Source organism: Carlito syrichta, unplaced genomic scaffold, assembly GCF_000164805.1.
Source record: "Carlito syrichta isolate Samal-C Ts95f unplaced genomic scaffold, Tarsius_syrichta-2.0.1 Scaffold314772, whole genome shotgun sequence".
In the NCBI taxonomy this organism is placed as follows: domain Eukaryota; kingdom Metazoa; phylum Chordata; class Mammalia; order Primates; family Tarsiidae; genus Carlito; species Carlito syrichta.
In genome coordinates this window covers 6,459-27,889 of record NW_007258868.1, presented here as the reverse complement: position 1 = coordinate 27,889, position 21,431 = coordinate 6,459, and the positions used below count along the sequence as shown (strand labels likewise).

Here is a 21,431-nt window from a genome sequence, read left to right as displayed (position 1 = left end):
TGGGCTCCGGCGATCCTTCCGCCTCAGCCTTCCAAGTAGCTGGAAGTACAGGTGCGCGCTGCCACGCCGGCTAAATGTAAGATCTTAAACTAGGAGAAAACATAGAAGAAACACTTTCGGACATTTGTCTGGGCAGAGATTTTATAGATAACATCTCAAAGCATAGACAACAAAAGCAAAAATACACAAATGAAATTATATCAAACTAAAAAACTTCTGCACAGTAAAGGACATAAGAAACAAAGTGAAGCCACAGCTTATGGAATGGAAGAAAATATTTGCAAATGTTTATTCAACAAAGGTTTAATATCCAGAATATACAAGGAACTCAAGTAACTCAACTGGAAAAAAAAATCTAATTTTTAAAATGGGCAAATTAGGCCAGGCATGGTGGCTCATGCCTATAATCCCAGCACTTTGGGAGGCCGAGGTGAGTGGATTTCCTGAGCCCACGGGTTCGAGACCAGCATGAGCAACTTGGTGAGACCTCATCTCCACAATAAATAAAAAAATTAGCCGGGCGTGGTGGCGTGTGCTTGTAATTCCAGCTACTTAGAAGGCTGAAACAGAAGGATCGCCTGAACCCAGCAGGTCGAGGCTGCAGTGGCCATTAGTATGCCATTGCACTTCAGCCTGGGTGACAGAGTGAGACTCCAACTCAAAAATAAAAATAAAATAAAAATGGGCAAATTATCTGAATAGCTATTTCTCAAGAGAAGACAAGCAAGTACTCAACAAGTATAAGAAAAAATGCTCAGCATCGTTAATAATCACGGAAATGTAAATCAAAACCACAATGAGACATCATCTCACCCACTTAGGATGGCTATTATCAAAAAGACAACAATTAACACATGCTGTTGAGAATGAAAGGAACGGGCGGTGCAGTGGCTCAAGCCTATAGTCCCAGCATTTTGGGCTGAGGCAAGAGGATTGCCTGAGCCCTCGGGTTTGAGACCAGCCTGAGCAACATGGTGAGACCTCGTCTCTACAATAAATCAAAAAATTAGCTGGGCGTGGTAGCTCATGCCTGCAGTTCCCGCTCCTTGGAAGGCTGAGGCAGAAGGATCACCTGAGCCCAGCAGGTCTAGGTTGTGGTGACTGGGAGTGTGCCACTACACTCCAGCCTGGGCGATAGAGTGAGTGAGACTCTAACTCAAAAAAAAAAAAAAAAAAAAAGAATGAACGGAAAAAAAAATTTAATAATGTTTTGTTTTTTTCAAATGTACAGTTGGTTGGGCCAGTTCATGCATCTTCACCAGCAGCTGGGGCATCTCCATCCTTGGTATTTCTGGTGTAAATTACTTGAGCTCTGTGCTTTGAAAACAGCTTGATAAGACCTTTACTAAGGAGCTTCCGAAGGGTTGCCCTGGCCAGGGAACCTCGAATCTTCAGTCTCTCAGAGACCACAGCTGGAGTTATAATCTTAAAATTGGGAACTTCCTTACAGAGTTTGTCATACGTTGCTTTGTCAAACAAGACTAGGTTATTAAGTTTTGTCCTGAACTTTGCCTTTGGACCACTTCTTCTTTTTAGTCTTACCCCCAGATTTGTTTATTGGGTCTTTTTCTTGGGCAACTTTCCGGCGTCTTTCTTTTTCTTGTTGTCCTTGGGCGGCATTGGAAAACTCGGAGAGCAGCGGACACCACCACAGCCTCGCTAAGAAGTCGGACAAAAAGTAAGCGCTGTTCACAAACAGCAAGAACTCTTATGTATTTAGATGGAAACGTAAATTAGTACATCTATTATGGAAAACTCTATGGAGGGTCCTCAAAAAATAAATAGAATTACCATATAATGCAGCAATCCCACTATTGGGTATATATATCCAAAGAAAAGAAAACCAGTATTTAAAGAAATAGCTGCACTCCCATGTTTATTGCAGCACTATTCACAATAGCCAAGATATGAAGCCAACCTAAGTGACCATTAGTGGATAAATAGATAAAGAAAATGTGGTATATATCCACAATCGAATACTATTCAGTCATAAAAAAAATAAAATCTTGTAATTCCTGGCAACTTGGATGAGCCTGGAGGACAGTTTGTTATATCAAATAAGGCAGGTACAAATACCACATAATCTTATTCACATATAGAATCTAAAATAGTTGAACTGATCAAAGTAGAGGGTACAATAGTGGTTGCCACAAGCTGGGGAGGGTAGGGAAAGGAATGAGGTTGGTCAATGGCTATAAGTTATAGTTAGCTAGGAGGGATAAGTTCTGATGTTCTATTGCACAGTGGGGTGACAATAGTTGACAATAATTCATTGCATATTTATTATTACTATTAATTTGAATCAAGGTCTTACTCTGTCAGTGCAGTGGCATGATCACAGCTCACTGTAGCTTTCAACTCCTGGGTTCAAGCAATCCTTCTGCCTCAGCCTGTATTTAGGGAAAGCAGTGAACTGGAATAGGTGCTCTGGGAACCTGCCACCACCTGTTCAAGCAACCAGCTTATGCCCTTAGTGCCTTTTTGAGACTGCTATAATATAATGTATGCTATTTTCACATGGTGATAAACTGTCTGCTTTGTGTGTCCACTACACAATTTGCGATGGGTAGCTCAGTTCTCATGGTCCTTTGTGGGTTGACAGTCAGTAGCTGGGACTACAGGTGTGTATCACCATACCCAGCTAGATTATTATTTTTTTCTTTTTTTACTTTTGTTGAGACTAGGATCTCACTGTGTTGCCCAGGCTGGTCTTGAACTCCTGGACTCAAGTTATTCTCCTACCTCGCTTTCCCAAAGTGCTGGAATTGCAGGTGTAAGTCACCATGCTTGGTCTATTGCATAATTAAAAATAACTAGAAGAGAGGATTTTGAATGTTTCCAGCACAAATAAATGATAAATGTTTGAAGTGATCGTTATGCTCATTACCCTGAATTGATCATTACCCATTGTATACATGTGTCAAAATATCATACTGTACGTCATAAATATGTGCAATAATTTTGCAGCCAATAAAAATAAAAATTAAAATATTAGGTCACTAAAAATTAGGGAAATTAAATTGTTTAGTGAAAGTCACTTTAAAAAATGCAATGTGTGTGGATATTATCTTGGTGAATAAGGAGCAATTTAAACCCAGAATGGTGGTCCTAGAGGAAGCATTATAGGCAAGGTGGACAAAACTGCGTCTAGAACAATAGTCTATTTCAGTGAAGGCTGTTTTCTTCTCTTTCCATGATAAAAGGAATCCAATAAAATCCATCTGTCACAAGGGATTCTCTGATGCTCTGGGGAACGTTACCCTTTGTCACATTGGAGGCTTAAAGTTAATCTTTACTTATTCACAAACTGAGCACTTAAAAGTGGTGGTAGCCTGGCTAGTCTTTGTGAGATAGTTGGTCATATTGTTGAGTCCATACATAGCCTCTACCCTTGCCACCATAGACACTTTGTAAAAGCTCAATGAGAAGGCAACAGGGTTCCCAGGAAGGAGCCTGGCTGAACTTCAGGTCATGTCAACTAGTCCACCGGATTGCTGGGAGTTTTCTCTGACATGGTACCCTTTGGTGAATAATTCCATGGGGCCCCCAAATGCTCACGCTTTGTGTTCTTCCTGAAAGGTTTCTCCAACTTCTTGTGAAATAGGTTTTAATTCTTTCTCTTCATTGGTCACTGCCCATGAGTTAATGTAGCCATCTGTCTGTCCAGACAAGGTACATGCAATATATAGTGCTTGAAGTTTTGCCCACTAGCAGAATTCCCCTTAAATATTTTCTTGAGGAACATTGCTGTAATACTGCAGCAATGAATTTCCAGTTTATGCAGGTGTTTAGTGTGAAACCCTCTATAAACCCATTCTTAGTTAAGTGGTCCCAAGGAATTTTCCATGAGTTAATACATATGTATTTAGGGGAAGCAGTGAAGCAGAATAGGTGCTCTGGGAACCTGCCACCACCTGTTCAAGCAACCTGCTTATGCCCTTAGTGCCTTTTTAAGACTGATATAATATAATATATGCTATTTTCACATGGTGATGAACTGTCTGCTTTGTGTGTCCACTACACAATTTGCGATGGGTAGCTCAGTTCTCATGGTCCTTTGTGGGTTGACAATCAGGCATTTAATCCTTGCCGAAACTCAGTTAAGTCTGGGATGTGTTTCTCCAAAGAATTAATGTTAGTCCGGTGTGGTGGCTCATGCCTGTAATTCCAGCATTTTGGGAGGTGGAGGCAAGAAGATTGTCTGAACCAGGAGTTTGAGACCAGCCTGGGCACATGATAAGACCTCGTCTGTACAAAAAAAAAAAAAAAAAAAATTAGCCAGGCATGGTAGCACATGCCTGTGGTTCCAGCTACTTGGAAGGCTGAAGCGGAAGGACTGCCTGGGCCCAGCAGGTAGAGACTGCGGTGACGGTGAGCATGGCACTGCACTCCAGCCTGGGTGACAGAGTGAGACTTCGACTCAAAAAAAAAAAAAGAAAAAAAAAAGAAAAAAAAGAAGTAATGTTATCTGTAGGTGAAAGTATGGATTTATTTCAAAACTTCAAAAGGAGACATTATGGTTCTTCTATCACCACTTTCTAGAAGCTCTGCATAGCATTCTATCTGTTGCAAAAGCTGGCTATTATTGAATCTGCTAGGTCATAAGGTCCAAATAGCAGAACAGCTTTTTAATTTCATCCGGGACCTGCTGTGGAGCTTTTTGTTGCTTGTGGGCCCATTCACACTTCAAATATCTATTTATTGCCCACCAAATCAAGAGAGATCTAAAATGTAGCGTGTCTCCTTTTTTTCTATATGAAGTGCAATATTCAGCAACTTGTCCTTTATTTTAAAGGAACTGTCCCAACTGACCCAGACCACCGGACCCCTAGAAACCTCACTGAGGTGGCTGGGTCTGGTCTCCCATCCTAGGCCACGTGTGTATCACGCTAGCAAATAGGATACTGCTATTTTCTGCTCTCCAGCTTCACTCAGCAGGATGTCATCCATGAAGTAGGCTAGCATGATGTTCTGTGGTATTTCAAGACAATCAATGTCTCTGTGAATTAGATCAGAGGTTGATATTTTCTGTAAAGGACCAGATGCTCAATATTTTAGGCTTTTTGAGCCATATAGTCCCTGTTGCAGCTATTCAAATCTGTAGTGTGAACACAGCGATAGATAACACATAAGCCAATGAGTACAGCTGTTTTCTAATAACACTTCATTTATAGATGGTGAAAATTGAATTTCATATACTTCTTATATGTCCTGAAATATTGTTCATTGCTTAATTTTTGCCAATTATTTAAAAATATGACAACCATGCTTAGCTTGTAGGCCAAACAGGCTGAATTTGGTTTGTGGTTTGTGGTTGCAATTTGCTAACACTTGGATTCGATTATGACAGAGAACAAGAAAATTGACATACACTCCTGAGGCAAGACCATGAGCTATATTGCTGACTCTATCAGGTGAAAACAAACCATTCTAGTGATCATGATACATTGTTTTACAGAAATAAGCATAGGACACATCATTAGCTGCATACTAGATGCCAGGGGCTGTGTTGGTTCACTCCATTAAACAGATCAAGTCTGAAGCAGTAGGTGCAATTGGATTTACCACCTAATTCATCTTATGATAATCTGTAGTCATTCTCCTTGATATTGCTACCATCTGACATGCCATATAGGCAAGTTAAATGGTAACATAATAAGAATCACCATCCTAGAATCTCAAATTTTTGGTGATAGGACTAACCTTTGATATTCCTCCAGGGATATTAAGGTATAACAAAAAAATATAAAAAATTATGTAGAGTATAATGATAAATATTTGTTTATATATGTGTGTGCATGTATAATATGTATAGTATATGATTAAAATTATTATTACTTGGTCATGGAATTATGGGTAATATTTTTTACTTTTGTATTTTTTAATATTTCATTTCTTACAGTGAACATATATTCTTTTATGGTAATGAATAAAATGTAGTTTGTTTTTTGTGAATCACTGTTAAAGTCAGAATGCTAAATTTACCCAGGTCTATGCATTTAATCCTGAGAATAGTTGTACCAAGACTAACCCCAGCAGATACAAACATTTGAATCAAAGTTTACTGTACCAATTTTGGTTAGCTCATTATTCTTATTTTATTATTTAATTAAATGCTTGAATTAGCACATATCTGATCTTTATAATTATACATGTATTTGCACAGAGAATTCTGAAAGTCCTAACTTTCAAGTAGAAGAAAATTAATTAATGGAACTTAGTTGTCAATGCTTCCCAAACTGGTGTTAATAATGTGTGAGATACATAACACTAAACTTCCTAGGCAATTTAGCCATGTTTAACCACTCTACTGTAAAGGAAGATGTTTTGCCACTGTCTTATTGTGGCAAAGCAGAGTGTGTATAAATGCTGAGACATCACTGCAACCCCAGACACCCCTCTTAGTACTACCATTATTCAGTTCATTGGATTAAAAAAAAAATCTTATGGTTTCTTCAACAGTGCACATGTTGGAATTTTTTTCTCATTGGGCATATTGACTGGTGTTCATAGTGGGAATGAGAGCAAGGTGTCTCTGGGAAGAATAAGCTCAGGGAAAGACTTGGACCACCTGCAAATGACAGGACCTTAGGCACAAATCATCTGACTTGGGAAAACCCTTCCACAGCCCCTTATGTTTTGGGAAAAAGTGTGTAGAAACAAGAAAGGAGCACTGGGCTGAGCTTAGGAGTTCTTGGTTTCAGCTAGACTTTACTGATAAGCAGTGAGTGACCACGAGTTATCACTTAACTTTATTTATTATTATTTTTTAATGTTCTATTTTGAAGATGTGGGGTACAATTCAGGGTTAGGTATACAGATGTTCATTATGCAGTTACCCTTGTTGAAGAGGTGTGGCTCCCCGCCCCCGGCAGTTTCCAACTACTGCCAATCCTTTCTTGTAGTGTTATGATAATTGTTTAACGTCCACTTATGCGTGAGAGAGTGTGATACTCAGTTATTTCTTTCTGTGATAGATCACTCAGTATTATGGACTTTAAGTTCATCCAAGTTGCTGTGAAGTTCATAATTTTGTCCTTCTTTGTGGCTGCATAATATTCCATCGTGTATATGTACCACTTTATTATTTATTTATTTATTTTTTTGAGTGGGAGTCTCACTCCGTCGCCCAGACTGGAGTGCAGTGGCAGCTCCCGGCCACCGCAGCCTCGACCTGCTGGGCTCCGGCGATCCTTCTGCCTCAGTCTTTCAAGTAGCTGGAACTACAGGCATGCGCTACCACGCCCGGCTGATTTTTTGATTTATTGTCGAGATGAGGTCTCGCCAAGTTGCCCAGGCGGGTCTTGAACCCGCGGGCTCAGGCAATCCACTCACCTCAGCCTCCCAAAGGCGCGGGATTACAGGCTGAGCCACCGAGCCCGGCACCACTTTTTTTTATCCAGTCCTCTTTCGATGGGCAGCATGGTTGGTTCCATGTTTTTGCTATTGTAAATAATGCTGCAATAAACATGTGTGTGCAGGCATCTTTTTCATAGAGTGATTTGAGTTCCTCCCGGAATTAACTTTATTTTGTATCAGCTTTTGTATGTTCCAAAGGTAGAGTGAATTAAATGCTCTCTAGGACATTTCAGTACCTGTATTCACCGATATCCCTCTTCTAAACTCCTCTCTGGATTTACCTCTCTTTAACATGAATACTGCTTTGCTCCAATTACTGATACATTGCGATTGGTTGGCACCTGTACCCTATTCCCTTCATCCCCTGCTCCACCAAACTGTAAGCTGCTTAAAGTCAGAACCATGTCTTTTTTGACTTTGTATTCCTGCATCCAATAACTGGCATGAGCAGTGCATGTGAAAATGCAATCTTTGTAAACGATCCATTTGTGAAGACTATGGTCTGTGGGGACTCTAGTCCTAGGTTTCCCGAGTAGTGGTATAGTTGGTGAAAGAGGAAGAAATGGAGCACATTTCTATTGATCTCCTATATTTAGCCATTAAATATTTTTATTTAATATATAAGGTATGACACAGATATAAGTATTGCAATCTTGCAGCACATAGAGCTTGTAATTGGCCTCAGCAAGTGGTAGCCACCTCTGAATATTTTAAATCCAGGTTTCTCTAAATTTTACAACCCAGGTTCTGTTCGTTCTAACATGCCTTTAGTGGCAACATTGGTGACGTGGCCTCTGTAGAATATTATTGCTAACGATGTAGGAAAATAAGCCAGGTACAGGGGCTCATGCCTGTAATCCCAGCACTTTGGGAGGCCAAGGCAGGAGAATTGCTTTAGCCCCAGTAGTTTGAGACCAGCCTGGGCAACATAGTGAGACCTTATCTCTACAAAAAATTCAATAAGTTAGCCAGATGTAGTGGCGCACACCTGTAATCCCAACTTCTTGGGAGGCTGAGGTGGGAGGATCATCTGAGCCAAGGAAGTTGAGGCTGTGGTGAGCTATGATTGCACTACTGCATTTCAGCCTGGGTGACAGAATGAGACCCTGACTCAAAAAAAAAAAAAATTAAGGAGCACATTTTATTCTTAAATTTATTAAGAATAAAAAATAAGAAAATTAAAGAACTAAAATAGAACCCAGGAGTATTTGGACTGGAAAAAGTTTTTTTGAGATTCCATCTATGTAAAGCTTTCTTCAGCAGAAATCCCTATTTGTAGTATTTGTTTGAACAGTTTCAGAAAGGGAATTGATGCAGGACATGGTGGGATGGCAGAATACGCTTAGTGTATTTTACCATTAAGGCCTTTTGTCCTGTTCCTTTCATCTTTGCTCAGTGCTGCAGAAAATCCTTGTTCTATGCTTATTTAAATGTTTGTGCACCCGCCTTCACTCTGACTCTGTATCTTCTATGTTTTTGAATCTTGTTCTGACACTGTTTACCAAGCAGATATTCAATAAACACTTCTTGAATAAGTCTATCTTTTTTTTTCAAATTTATCTTAAAATCATCTTTACACTTTTTTATTTACGGGATTTATTCTCTCCCAAGTAGAGAAGAACAGCACCAAGAAGAATTAAAAGGATACAATCACATCCTGTGGGAACTTAGTGAGCATGGTAATGTGCTGTCCAGATGTCCCTTCAATGAAGGACTTGCTCAACTCCGGACAGTGCTGCCAGGGGCCAGCTTTCAGGTGGCAGTATCTTCAGAGACTACTTCTGCTGTATGTGTGACCTAAAGTCACACCCTTCTCAGGGCAGCTCACATCCAGTGATCAAGGTGGAGGTATAATGACCTGGTTGTTTTAATCATTGTGGGATAATGGACTGGCCATTTTAACTTCCTTCCAAGATATTAAGCTAGAATTTAAAAAATGTAATTATTCTGTCTTTTAAAAATGAAACTATGCTTATTAGCACATTATGAGTAATTATCACTAACTCAGAAATTATTTTTGACCAATTGTCTCTTTTTTTGTTTGTTTTTTGAATCGGAGTCTCACTCTGTCGCCCAGGCTGGAATGCAGTGGTATGCTCACAGTCACCACAGCCATGACCTGCTGGACTCAGGTGATCCTTCCTCCTCAGCCTTCCAAGTAGCTGGAACTACAGGCGTGTGGCTAATTTTTTGGTTTATTGTAGAGGTGAGGTCTCACCAAGTTACCCAGGCTGGCCTTGGACCCCTGGGCTTAGGCAGTCCTCTCACCTCCACCTCCCAAAGTGCTGGGATTACAGGCATGAGCTACCATGCCTGGCTAACCTATTATCTCATTCAAATAAATTGGGTGAAGAACCATTTCCTTTAGGAAACTCCAACTAGAAATTTTTTTTTCCTTTTCTTCTGTCACTTCTTTATGGTATGTCAAACTTTAGTATATTTTATATGTTTATGAATGCAGATGCTGGGCATTTGGTCTTTCTATTGTTTAAAAATTTGATTCATATAATACCTGCTGAGGATGCATGATTGAATAGAACGAACATGGGTACTAGAGTCAAACTGAGGATCACTCCAAATCATTGCAGCAGTAAGAAACAAAACAAACAAAAAAACAAAGTAGCGGGGTGCAGTGGCTCATGCCTGAAATCCCAGCACTCTGGGAGTTTGGCAGGTTGAGGCTGCAGTGGCTCTGAGCGTGCCACTGCACTCCAGCCTGGGTGACAGAGTGAGACTCCTACTCAAAACAAAAGAAACAGAAACAAAAAACCCCCGAACATACTGAGGGTTCGTATCCTAGCTAACATACGTAAAACACCTAGCACATAGCAAATATTTAGTTAATGTTAAACCTATACATAAATTAAAATATTCTTATGGTTATTTATCAAATGCCTCATTTTAGTCTCAATTATTCAGAACTCAGAAGATGCTAACATCTTTTAAAATTTCACTTATGTCTTCTGACTTATAAATGACAAAGGACTGCCAGTGACCCAGAAATATAATTGCCAACTTATTGACTATGGCCCTGGGAAGTTAAACTTATCCCAAATTGATATTCAAGTCAACTTATCAAACACTTAAGGTATACCAGATAGTTTATTCTACCACTGTGACTTGTGGTGAGGGCCTTGGGCCATGGTGAATCATTTTGGCCTCTGGGGGGACTGGAAACTGAGTGATATCAGGCATGTGTGTGCTCCATGCCTACGTGACCAATCCTTAACAGAAATCCTGGTCACAAGATGCAGATGAACTTCTCTGACTGGCAATACTCCATGCATGTTATCATACATTGTAGCTGGGAGAATTAAGCGCTGTCTATATGACTTTACTGGGAAGGAAAACTAGAAGTATGTTCCTCTTGGGCTCCACTCAGTGTGCCTTTTATTTTGCCGGTTTAACTCGTTTTTAAATTTTGCTGGCTTAAATCATTTTGCTGGATGTAATCCTAACACTTTGGGAGGCCAAGGCGGGAAGCTTAAGCCATGAGTTCAAGACCAGCTTAAGCAACATAGTGAGACCTCGACTCTACAAAACATGAAAAAGACTAACTGGGCGTGATGGCACACACCTGTAGTCCCAGCTACTAAGGAGGCTGAGGCCGAAGGATCGCCCATCTGAGCCCAGAAAGTCAAGGGTGTGGTGAGCCGTGATTGTGCCATTGTACTCCAGCCTGGAGAGAGTGACACTCTGACAAAAACAAAATAAAACAAAAACTTTATTCTTTCATTGTAATAAGCAGTAGGAATTTGACAGATCTTCTGAGTTATGTGAGTCCTTCTATCGAAACTGAGGGTGGTCGTTTTTTTTTAAGTAAAGTAGTTTCCTTCCTTCCTCCCGCCCCCACCCCTGCCCCGGAGTCTCTGTTGACCGAGTTGGAGTGCAGTGGTATGCTCATGGCCACTGCAGCCTCGACCTGCTGGGCTCAGACGATCTTTTTGCCTCAGCCTTCCAAGTAGCTGGAACCACAGGCATACGCTACCACGCCCAACTAATTTTTTGATTTATTGTAGAGAGGAGGTCTCACCAAGCTGCCCAGGCTGGTCTCCACCCCCTGGGCTTAGGCAATCCTCTTGCCTCAACCTCCCAAAGTGCTGAGATTACTAGCTTGAGCCACCATGCCTGGCCCTGAGGGTGGTCTTGGGAAGGAAGCCCCATTGCAGCTGCTTAGTAAAGGTATGGACGTTGGGATTGTTAACATGGTTTTCAAACCTCACGCTGACACTTGCTATGTGATCTTGATCAAGTCAGTCAATCAAATTGCTCCTCTATTTCTGCATAATGAAAACCAGCACAATAGCAGCATAATGAAAACTGTAACAATAACAGTTACAATGTTGGTGTGAGGATTAAATAGATAATGTAAGAAAGGTTCTTGGTGTGTATTTAATTAAAGGTAGTGACTATTATCACTTTGGTGTTGGGGTGGAGGAACACACAGCTTGTTAAGATATATTCTCCAGCCAGGCTCAGTGGCTCAGCCTGTAATCCTGTGCTTTGGGAGGCCGAGGTGAGTAGATTGACTGAGCCCGCGGGTTCGAGACCCATCCGGGCAACTTGGCGAGACCTCATCTCTACAATAAATCAAAAAATTATCTAGGCATGCTAGTGCGCACCTGTAGTTCCAGCTCCTTGGAAGGCTGAGGTGGAAGGATCTCTGGAGCCCAGCAGGTCGAGGCTGTGGTGGCCAGGAGTGTGCCAATACACTCCAGTCTGGGCAACAGAATGAGACTCCAACTCAAAAAAAAAAAAAAAAAAGATATATTCTCCACAGGCTAGTAATCTAGTCCGGGCAAAATCCTTTTCTTGAGGTCTATGGAGAAATTAGGTTACTTTCCGCTTCATCTACTCTTCATAGACTGACAACTGGTTCAGTCAACAGCACAAACTATCCCTCCTACTCATAGGCACTGCTATACTGGATTAGGGACAGGATAAGCAAACAAGGAAGTAATTTTTCTATCTGTGTCTGAAGATATTTCTAAGATTTATATATATGCAATTAGACTCTCTTTATCATTTTATCAGTAGCAGGAAGTGAACCTTCAACAGGGTACAACTGGTCTTTTGTGACTTTTTAATTCAAGACAACCTTAAATGCTCCTTGTAACAGTATGTTGCTTGAATAACAAAATAACACCACTGGAATGCAGGGAGACACCATGAGATTAGCCTCTACTTCCCTTCCGTTTCACAGCATCTCTCCCACACCCCGCACATTGGGGCAAGCAAAGCCTTGTCTAGGAATGGCAAGGAAGGACATGAAGTTGAATCTGTGTTTTGAAATCTCTGCTATTAGAATAAAAATTTCCAAACACCTAGGCAGATCAGATTATTTTTCTTAAAATTTTAGTAGGAAGAAAGATTATTTTTCATTTAAAGATTTTAATGAAAACTAGAAGACATATGCAGTCTCAAGTTTATTACTGGCTGTATTCTCTAAGGCATTTTTTTCAAGTTGAAAATTGATTTTCCATGGGAACCATGTCATATATAGTAAAAAAGTTTGTTATTACTGTACTTGACATGTAGCCTTACACTCTTGCCGATACAAATGAATTTGGCTTCTATGTACAACACTGTGGTTCCCTAATGTAGCTCTGGTACTCTTTTTTATTGTCTGCTTCATTTTCGGGGACGTGGTAGGAGACATTCTACAATTCTAAGACACTGGTGTTGACTCTTTTGGCTGTAAAAGGGGTGGGAGTAGGTGTGATGAGTATCAAGAGATTATGATAAAGGAGCATGTATCTGTTAGGAGGCCTTCAGAGGTCTTAAATAATGACAGAATTTATCATTTTACCTAATAGTAAGTCAGGAAAAGTAGCTGGGACTATCTTAGTACATAGACTCTTAGCTTTTACTCTTTGCTATTCCAGGTATTGACTTCATTTCCAAACTGGAAGCAAAACAAAGGAAAATTTCCCAGAATTCCCACAACAAAATCCCCCTCATGTTTCAGTGGTCAGAATTTGGTCATTAGTTCATTTTTGAACCAACCAATAGCACAGAATATGGAATTACCATGATTTATTCTATAATCAGGCACATAACAGACTGAGCAGTCAATCCCAATGTGTATTTTAGGTCAGTTGCTGGCATAGCTTTCACAGCCTGTGATAGCTTTCAGTCTGTGACTTTCTTTGTAGGCTCCAGGGCTGGCCCACTTCCTCTTCCACTGATACGGCATTATTCACTTACTCACCACTGCACAGAAAGGTACAGAGCAACAGCATCAATCAAAAAACTTCTCCTAGCTCACCTGATCCTGAAGCACTTTTAGGAGTTTTAATTTTAAAATTATTTTTATTATTTTATCTTATGGCTAATGGCAATAAAAAAAAAAACATGTAAGTTAAAATGCACAGCCGGGCCTGGTGGTTCATGTCTGTAATCCCAGCACTTTGGGAGGCGGAGGTGAGAAGACTGCTAAAACCAGCCTGGTCAGCGTGGCAAGACATTGTTGCCACAATAAATTAAAAAATCAGCTGGGTGTGGTGGGGCACGCCTGTAGTTTCAGCTACTTGGAAGGCTGAGGTGGAAGGATTGCCTGAGCACAGCAGGTCAAGATTGCGGTGGCCGTGAGCATGCCACTGCACAGCAGCCTGGACAACAGAATGAGACTCCGACTCCCCCCCACCACCAAAGAAAGCACAAAGGCACACACAAATACACATTTTTTTCCTATTTCTTACTTCTTTCTTTTTACTTAGGTTGAGTGGGGGAGTTTTAAGAGTGTGACTCTTTGGGTAAAGAAAGGAGTATAGCAGGGCTCGGTGGCTCAACCTGTAATTCGCGCCTTTGGGAGGCTGAGGTGAGTGGATTGCCTGAGCCCGCGGATTCGAGACCCGCCTGGGCAGCGAGACCTCATCTCTACAATAAATAAAAAAATCAGCCGGGCGTGATAGCGCATGCCTGTAATTCCGGCTACTTGGAAGGCTGAGGCAGAAGGATCGCCGGAGCCCAGCAGGTCAAGGCTGCGGTGGCCGGGAGCGGTCACTGCACTCCAGTCTGGGCGACAGAGTGAGACTCCAACTGAAAAAAAGAAAAAAGAAAAAAAAGAAAGGAGTATAAAACATTTATTTGCATTTAGACAATAGCTAGACCTAGGGATTCTCTTGAGCATCATAGAGTTGGGTATGCGGTATTATGGAGTATTCTGTAGTTAGTAGATGTGATGAGGACTTGGTTAGTGGCAGATGAGGGTCAGGAATGGGGAGAGAAATGTTGGCCATGTATCTATCATCCCTCCCCTTTCCTGTTATTCTCACTGGCTTCAAAATACAAAAGCTACTCTGGGGCCATGTATGAAGCAGAACAGGGCTGTGGCTTCATTGAAGTGTAAGTAAAAGGACGAGGCAGGGAATTCTTAGGCTTGGGAAAGAAAAAAACGTTCCTGGGATAGAATCGGAGGCTGTGGTATGAGACACCAAATAGCTTTTCAACAGACTGTATTGAGGTCATGGCAAACTGCAGAGTAACTTATCTCTTTCTTAAGAATGAAGATGTGCAGTGACCCAGTTTAAAGTCACTTACCCTGATTTTTCCGTTCACATCCAGACTCATATCCATGTTAGTTCCTCCAGTTCACATGCCTCTCCCAGTATGAAGCAAAGCTGATCTGATATCTACAAATTCACACCAGTAGAGCTCCTCTTCCATTCAAGCCCTATTAAGTATAGAAAGTATACATTTTATTGTCAAAAATGCTCAGAAAAAACCAGTCTTTTAGTCTGTCTTGGTTCAAAAGTAATCTGAAAAATTAATCTTTACTCATTACCTGAAAACAATGTGAAAAGTCCTCCCATATACACGAATTTAAGGATTGTCGAAATTTTCACCCCAAAAAGGAAAAAAAAAAAAAAAAAACTAAACTGAATGACATGTCATTTCAGGTGGAGAGTCCAAATTTCTACGTTAATATTTAAACATACTGCTAATTGTTGAACAGCTGCCTCTTGAAGGAACAGAGGGAAAAGCTGGGTTTATTATATGGACTCCCTTTTTCCTGAAATCAAAAGTCTTGTCTACACACAACCGATGGTAAGAAGTACTGTGGTTAAGTGGAAAGGGAGGACTGAACCATCAGAAGAACTGAGGATTAGTGATCCAAAACCTGGCTTCCCTTGCTAATTTATTATGGGTTTGGGTAAGAGCTGTGAAAAGCTCAGAAGAACATAAAGGACACATGTTCTGAAATATCTAGTTTGTTTTCTGATACTTTCCACAACACAAGCTGGAACCGAATCCTACTCTGGGCAGGAAGAAGTGTGATATTTTCTTGATGGTGCTCTATGGACCATTGGCAAGTCGGTGGGGAAAGGATTATGGAAAGAGAGGGGAAAGACACAGGCATAGAAAGTGTCATTTAACTTAGACATGCAAGTAGACAAATGCAGTACTGGCAGGGAATGGGCGTAACATAGGATTATCTTGCCTTTCCTGTGACTACTGGGAGTTCTTCCTTGTGACTACAACTTTGACAGAAGAGCTCCCCAGCATCTATTCTCCCTTTTCCTAACATATTCTTGATTATATTTGGATAATCATTCTTTCCCTTTCTAACTCTAGGAGTAGGCAACCACGTGTTTATTTCTGGGGGTAGGTCTTTATTAGCTTCAGTCAATCAACCTGTGACACTCCTGTGGCTACACTGGTTCAGGAGTAAGCATAGTGACCTAAATTTTCCTAATCAGATTGAAAGGGGGGATTTATATTCCATACTTGGTGGAGAGGTTATATTTCCCCATTAATAGACTTAAAAAGAAAGCCCATAATCTTTATTGCCATTGGCAGCCATTTTCCAACTACAAGGGGAACCAGCTTGATGTCATCCTTGGGATAGGATGAACCCAATGCCAAGAGGATCAGAATAGAGACAGCATCTGAGACACAGGTCACATCATTGAGCACTACCTGGAGCCTATATTAAGAGGATTCCTCTTAAATAAGGAAATACATTTTTTGTTGTTGTTTCAGAAAGGTTGAGCTGGGATTTTCTATTCCTTGAAGCCAGAATCATCTTGACACAGCATATTCCTGGTCTCCTTTCCTTGCTCCTTTCTGCAAGTCTACCTTTTGCTGCACTTTCACTTGTTTTCTCTGTTTCTCAGGGCACAGGAAACAGTTACGTCTGCTGCAATATTGACTTTACAAAAGGTTTCTACTAACACAAATGAAAAAGACTGACTTGGGTTCCTATGTGCCAGTTGTAAAACCCCAGAAGAGAAAATCAGACAGACATAGCTGAGGCCAGGAGGACAGAGGTATGCAGTGATCAAATACTTAGGAAGGATTATAGGGGCAGGCTCTTAAAGAAAGAAGAATGAGAACATTTTCTTCTAGGAGATATGGAGACAGGGAGGAAATCATTGACATTTTGAATACAGAAATCTTATCCGTCATTATTCTCCTTGTACCTAACACATAATGATGTTAAGTAAAGCTGAGTTAAAATTAAAGATAAAAGATTGGCAATTCCAAGTATATAAAATAAGCACTAGCCGGGCTCGGTGGCTCAGCCTGTAATCCCGCGCCTTTGGGAGGCTGAGGTGAGTGAATTGCCTGAGCCTGTGGGTTCGAGACCCGCCTGGGCAACTTGATGAGACTTCATCTCTACAATAAATCAAAAAATTAGCCGGGCATGGTAGCGCGCACCTGTAGTTCCAGCTACTTGGAAGGCTGAGGCGGAAGGATCGTCGGAGCCCAGTGGGTCGAGGCTGCGGTTGCCGGGAGCGGCCACCGCACTCCAGTCTGGGCGACAGAGTGAGACTCCAACTCAAAAAAAAAAGAATAATAAAATAAAATAAAATAAGCACTGAATCCATTTCTATGTAGTGTAGGAGGCACTGATTTTCCTTAGTCTGTGTAGTGGATGTTGTGGTGTGCTGCCTAGATACAGCTTCCCATCCAAGGTTTGAAGAACTCCTCCAGCTTTGCGAGTACTGGCAGTTGACAGGTCTTACCTGAGTCTCTCTTCTAGAATTGTCCTTGGCTAAAGAGAAGTGCCTAGCCCCAAATCAGACCTCTTTCTAGGAGACAATTAATATCCAAAGACTGGTAGATGCCAGGGCATAAAGGTCTAGCCTTATTACTGTTATTTGGTGCACCTCTGAAGTGTCACCCCAACTCCAGAACTCCTACTAGGATAGGCTAGGTTTTTGTTCTGATGGAATCATAGTTCAACTTTTCTCTCTATACAACCTTTTTTTTTTTTTTTTTTTTTTAATTTCCCCACAAGAATTGAATCTAAGATCATTCCCCAATAAAGCTCCTATATACGAATCTCTACCTCAGAATTTGGTCCATGAGGAACTCAGCCTGCAATAGTTGGTACCTGGAGAGTCTGAAAATGCAGACTCTAAGACAGGATTTTAAAAATGTATTTTTCATGGGCCAAAATATCAACGAGGGCTCCATCGGTAGTGGTAGGTGGAATATAGTGGTGGTAGGCAAATAGTCCATGGTTGTGCAATTTTTTAAACTTTCACTAGCAGTGAACTTGGAGGACATGCCAAGGGAAGGAATGCACTGGTGGATGCAATGTATCAGTCATTTGAGAATAACAGAAGGAATGCTAAATATAAGAATCATATTTTGTATTGCTGAGGGCCATTTAAATTCTGCAGGAAGAATTATCAGTTAAAGGCTATGTGTGAAAACAAGAGGGCCTCCTTGGCAGCGTAAAAGAGACTCTCACCTCCTTCAGGATAAGAGTAGAAGAGCTCCAGAGATGGTAGATTCTCAACCATGGAACGTTTTCTCTACACTGATTGGGAGCCCCGATTTGGAAGAAGTGGAACCTTGAGATAGGAGATGGAGACATTTGGGTCAGCGTGCTTGAAGATCTTGACTCTTGAGATTCTTCTACAGAAGGAGCCCCCTTCTCCCTTGTAAAGATGAATTCCTCCCCTTCAGGTAAGCAGACAATGCTCCCCCTAAATAAGCAGGTATGCAATGATTGAGCCAGTTGATGTCAGGAAGTCTCTGCCATCAGACACTCCAGTGCTGCTTCACTGGGTACATGAACAAAGTAGTCATGGTGGCATGGGTCCAACAAAATGGGTCACCCCTCACCCAGGCTGATCTAGCTATTGTTGCTGTTGAATGCTGCAGAAGTTTGTCTTGACTGGAATGGACACATATGAGGGGGGGACCCCAAAGGACTGGAATTATATTTTTTTGGACACTGGCCCCTTGTAGTACAGGCTTCCTCAGCTAGGTAAGTGTTCTCAAAACCCATTGGTATCAGTGTACCAACTAGCATTGTTGCGATTCATGATTAATGGAAGAAATGGAAGAAATGTCCAGAGTTGTGGAAGAACAGGTAACTAGTTCTCCCACCATGACGATGTACCTGTCCACACCACATTGAGTGTTCAGCAGTTTTTGGCCAAAAACGGCATGACCCCTGGTCCCTACCCTCTCTGTTCACCTGATCTCATGCCAAGTGACTTTTTAAAAATTTCCTCAGATGAAAAAAAGTTCTTACAGGGAAATATTTTGCTGATGTGGAAGAGGTGAAACAAAAAATGGCAGAAGCCCTAAAAGACACCAAAATTGATGAGTTCAAAAACTGTTTTGAGCAGTGGAAAAAAGTATTGATAGGTGTACTGCATCAAACGAAGAGTACTTTGAAGGTGACTGAAGTTAAAATATTTAAGAATAAATAAATTCCGGTTTTCTGTGGGTCCTCCCTTGTATTCTGAGTATGAATTTAACTTTTCTGCCTTCACCGCTTCATCCATCACCACTTTCTCAGGGCTTGCAAAGTATATGATTCACTGATTTGGGATCCTGGATGACATCTCATTGGACTAAGGGACCCACTTAAGACTAGAGGTAGTACTGCCAGGCTCGGTGGCTCAGCCTGTAATCCCAGCACTTTGGAAGGCCAAGACGAGTGGATTGCCTGAGTCGGTGGGTTTGAGATCCACCTGGGCAACTTGGTGAGACCTCATCTCTACAATGTATCAAATAAAATTAGCCGGGTGTGGTAGCACGTGCCTGTAGTTCCGGCTACTAGGAAGGCTGAGGTGGAAGGATCGCTGGAGCCCAGCAGGTCGAGGCTGCAGTGGCCGGGAGCATGCCACTGCACTCCAGTCTGGGCAACAGAGTGAGACCCCAACTCTTAAAAAAAAAAAAATTCTAGATGTAGCAATTCACATCTGACTTATGATCCACTGGTCCTGTCACATACCATTCTACCCAGAGGTTGCTGGCCTGACAGAGTAATGAAACAGCTTTAATAAAAGCAGTTCTGATGAAATCTATTAAGGTACCAGCTTGGAAAGAACACCCTGAGAGGATGGGGGCATCATTCTCCAGAATCAGCATACATCTTAAATCAACAAATGTTATATGGTGTTGTTTCTCCAATTAATAGATATGGTAGATAGAGCTGATTTACAGTTGGATTTAAGCTCTGTGTTTGTCTCTGTGGACGTCTAGATGTCTGTTTTTTGACTCTTAGCCAAGATAAGGGCAGTCAGATCTATGATGTGACTTTTGAAGTCTGAAATGCCTCTCCTGACCACCAGAGCCATGGTCTTAAACTGGCATAACTAGTTTGACAAGTCTGACCAAGAGTGCATTGAAAAATTCCACTGGGAACTTCCTCATTGAGCTCTCCCAAAGCTAAGATTTCTTGCACAGATCTTGGTGGTTTGACCTAGATTCAGGGTGCAGTGTGTGCAAACCAGGACCCTGGGGAGTTGTGTAAGAGCACTCTCTCAGATTCCAATGCTTGCCTGTACTCTCCATCTCTTCCTGTAATGCGTCATTTGCCTTGAAGTCTGGTAAGTCCTTTAAACTTGAGAAATCTTTGCGGTAGAATATGTGGGTCTGGGAACCAATGAATGGAGGCAGGAGTGGCTCCACGAACCATTACTCCCACCTGTGCTTCCTAACTCTGCAAATCTGCAGATTTAGAAATCCTGATCCCAAAGAGGGATCCCAAACTTCTACCAGAGGATATGGAAAGTGTTTCATCAAACCTCAAGCTGTGACTGCCATCCAGTCACTTTGGACTCATTGTGCCAAAACAGCAGCAGTCAAGAGGGAGATTCACCAACCTGGAAGAAGTAATTAACCTTGATCATCAGGAAAGAAGATGTTTGGCACTCATGAGATACACTTTTCTTGATACAACAGGAACATGCTGAGAAGGGATGATGACTGGGTCCTAGACCCCTCAGAGGTGAGTGTCTGGATCACCTTACCTAGGTGAGCTACCTAGGCCGGAAAAGGTAAAGGAAATCCAAAAGAGCTGTAAAGGAGAATGAAATGAGTATCATTATGGTCTTGATATTGGCTACAAGATGGGTCCGGAGGCCCCATAAAATCCCAGTGAAGCTGCTGTCAGAGCTTAAATGAAGCATGTAGATCCAGGAGGCCCAGGAGTGTACAATAATGGATGCTGTATTGCCCATTCAGATCCCCTCACTTCAGGACTGAAGCCCTCACTCCCCCAGCTGCTGGGAGTGTTGCCAGTCAGTTGCTCTCAGCTGAGCTCCAGTCCTTGGTCTTGGTTGAAGAAAGCCACCTTGCTCAAGGTCTCGTCCCTTCCCAGGGGTAGAGCTCCAGTGTCTGGTGGTTTTGAAGGTACAAAGACCTGACCCTCTTGCTCCAGTGTGGAGCGACTCTGAAGTGTCATTCTAGCTCAAGAGCTTCCTCTAAAGTTGGCTGAGGCTATTGTGGTGACGGCATCACTGTTCACCTTCTTTCGCTGCCCAATTTTATTTTCTTCCTGTCCCTATTAATCTTGTTCTTGAGAGTACTGCCCAAGAAACATTCTGCACTCCATCTCTGTCTTAGAGTTTGTTTTTCAGTGAACCCAGTCTGTGATCATCTGAATACAGCTTTCTAAAATCCAGTTTAGTCTCCAGGAAGCCTGTCATTGTCCTCTTACTCTAGGTGCAAAACGACAGTGGTTTTCTTTTCTTTCTTTTTTTTTTAACAATAAATTTGTAGTAACTTTGTCTTTTTAAAAATTATTATAAAGATGTGGGGTGCAATGCAGGGTTAGGTATACAAACATTGATTATAGAGGTACCCTTGTTGATGAG

General features: G+C 41.5%; 1 pseudogene; it reads right to left on the bottom strand.

Annotated features, from left to right (window-relative positions):
* Positions 1–1,245: 1,245 nt before the first annotated feature.
* LOC103274427 lies at positions 1,246–1,620 on the bottom strand (annotated as a pseudogene).
* Between the last annotated feature and the right edge of the window lie 19,811 nt (positions 1,621–21,431).